Raw genomic sequence first — 2,945 nt, 5'->3', positions numbered from 1 at the left:
GAGAGAGAAATAATTCTCCAAAATGTCTTTTTTAGCCACATTTACAGCCTTGGGTTCCTCTTGACAAACATGTTTCTATCCAGTTGATTTTGAGAGTGATTTATTAGCTCAATAAAGACAAAGTGGATCTTACCTGCAAGGGCAAACATGTTGGACAACTGAGACACATCACTCCTGGAGGATTAAAGTGATGCAATGTCGTGAACAAGCCTATAGAGAGCAGTGGAGCGCTGTGTTTTGCATACATACATCTCACTTTAGACGGGTTTACCTCTGCTATGATCTGTGTTTGAGAACGTTAATGTCCATCCAGCCTCTTCTGCAGCTCAATGGGATGGAGGGGTAACACAACGCCATTAGGACTGACAAGAGCGAGAAGAAGAAAAAAAAAGCAACATAAATGATTCTGCTATTATTAGAGTTTTATGGTACATGAAATTGAATCAAATGATGCATAAATGTGCTTAGGAGGAACCAGTAGGTTTCCCAGAGTCAGGTCGGTTGGCACGTGTGAAGGATCGCGGCGAAACCTGTTCATCCGCTTCTCTTTGCATCAAACGAGATGAGTAAAAGGTTTGGCAGCTGATGTGCATCCTGATATCATGGATGGTGCGGCACTATTGCAAATGAGAGGAGAACAGCTTGAAATTGATGGCAGGCTGGAGGAAAAAAATAAGACTAGATATTTAACACTGCCTGCCTGACTGCAGTGTAGGAGGGAATGAGAGAGAGAGAGAGAGAGAGAGAGAGAGAGAGAGAGAAGAGAAAAGAGCTAAAGGCCCAATACATCCCTCCAGCCCTCATTAGGAAGAGAGAGAAGCAGCAGGGTTTTGTTGTAAATGGAGGGCTAAGCCTGAGAGCCTCCTGGGCTCCAAGGGCCAAACGCAACGCCTCTGGAGGTTAACACACACTTTCTTTAAAAGAAATAGCTTGACATTCTGGAAAATACACTTATTCGCTTATACTTGCTGAGAGTTAGATTAGATGGCTGTTGCCACTCAGCCAGTTAGCTTATCACAACGACTGGAAACAGGGGAAATAGCTGGACTGGACCGGTCCAAAGACAACAAAATCTATCTACCAGCTCCTCTATAGCTCACCTATTAACATTTGTAATAATGACCTGTTGTGGTTTTATGGGGGGGTTAAAGGGATGCTTTTAACCGATAACCTTTTTTCAATTTAGCTCTGTGTCATCTTTGTGTGTGCAGTGTGTTTGGATCAAAGGTGTGTGGCTTCTCTCTGTCTCCCCATGGCGCCAGTGCATGGAGCTCAGACCGCCCAAGGACTGCTGAAAACGACACGTTTTGCGTCATCCAGCGGATCTCAGCAGGCCTTGGATGCTCAGAGAAGGCCACAGAGAAGCCACACAATGCACACACTGTCATGACACAGAGCCGGATTTAAATCAGCTAAATATCTCTTGAAGTAATGGTCTACTTAGCAGCTAGTAATCTAGTTGGTCAGTTAATTAGTCAGGCAATGAACTCTGTGGATTGTGTGTTATAATATTTGTTTCTACAGTATTTATATAGCTCCTTGACCTGTTTTATAATAAAAATAGCCATGGAAATTTCACGTTTTACAATATAGGACTAATCATTTCTTGAAAACTAAGCATGATAAAAAATGGTAATTCCATAATTTTTGAGCCAAAGCCAGCGCAGTCTTGGCAGCATGTTTACTTGTCTTAACCCAGATTTCTCATTCATTCTAACAACTCTGATTCTAATCCGAAAATCAAAGAGCAGCCCTGCTACAACATAACAGCACACAAACAAAAAAGGATTTTTGTTCAATTATCATCTTCTTGGTAATGGCTTTTGGGAAGGTTTTGTAAGGGATGTGTAAAGCATAGCCTCCTCCACAACTGCATTGCCTGTTTTTCAAATAGCGTCCTATGTACACATTGCTATTCTAGTGTGATCATAATTAAGGTACCAGTGACCAAAAACTTCTTAGACTGCCCCTTGGGTTGAAGCAGCCAACTCAAGGTCAAATTCTGAAAAAGGATGACTCACTGAAAGCCTTTTAGTGCTGAGAGCAGCCACACATTTAGAAAACTGTGCTAGCGGAGCTGAGTTTCAGTGGGAACAACAGTACTCCAGCAGCGCAGAAGATGGCTACTGCAGGCTCACGTATAGCATTTCAGGATCATGATCCAACACCTTAGCAGAATATGACTGAAGATTACAGTGCTTGGAAATGGCAGAGTGGCGCCTGCATGTTCAAAAATTGGGATTATTACAGAACGCCCTCATTTTGGCACTCAAAGCTGGGTCAAGAAGCACCAGTCAAGCAGTCCCTGTAATGCTCAACCATGATGACACATACAGGAGTAATTTCATTGTTTACGCAATGGTAGGAGCTGATTGCAAAAAGTAAAGAGACCTACGTTTTTCCAGGGCTGCAATTTGCATATTTTATCAGTGACAAAACAGGGGAATAAACATCATAGGAGGGAAGAAAAAAGCCCTCTCTCACGGTCAAACAGAGCATGCAAAAGAAGCAGCAAGAAATGAGATGAAATGAAATTCTATTGAAGCAAATGTATGGCTTTCATAAGATGCGTGAACAAGGCTCGCTGCCTGTCACATCCACTTAAGCAAATCACTGTGACAGCAAACGCCAATAAACGGGAGGGGAATGTGGCATTTTTGAGAAAAGATGAGAAAGAGTAGCGGAGGGCGGAGCTGAGAGAGAGGAAAAGACAATAACAGGATGTGAAGGAGTGAGACAGAGAGACAGTTTACACTTTTTTCTTGCCTGTAATGTTTGGCAAACAGCTGGATTTGTCAAATGGGCATATTAGATGAATAATTCAAGGCGGCTGGCAGACTGGAGGTTTAAAGGAGGGTGTCAGTGTCAGGTGACAAGGGAGACACATTACAGGCTGGAGGGAGTGGAGGGAATGGCTAAGTGTGTGTGTATGTGTGTGTGTGTGT

The 2,945-nt window shown here is 42.9% G+C and overlaps 1 protein-coding gene across 1 annotated transcript in view; it reads right to left on the bottom strand.

The window, feature by feature from the left end:
• The window catches only part of ercc4 (excision repair cross-complementation group 4), a 13,316-nt gene extending 12,624 nt beyond the window's left edge, over positions 1-692 (bottom strand). The window contains exon 1 of the mRNA XM_032501503.1: positions 272-692. The gene's annotated coding sequence lies outside the window, so the exon portion shown is untranslated. The remainder of the gene's footprint in view (positions 1-271) is intronic.
• Positions 693-2,945: the final 2,253 nt, after the last annotated feature.

This window comes from Etheostoma spectabile, chromosome 21 (assembly GCF_008692095.1).
Source record: "Etheostoma spectabile isolate EspeVRDwgs_2016 chromosome 21, UIUC_Espe_1.0, whole genome shotgun sequence".
In the NCBI taxonomy this organism is placed as follows: domain Eukaryota; kingdom Metazoa; phylum Chordata; class Actinopteri; order Perciformes; family Percidae; genus Etheostoma; species Etheostoma spectabile.
The sequence above is the reverse complement of the archived record's forward strand: the minus strand, read 5'-3'. Positions and strand labels throughout refer to the sequence as shown.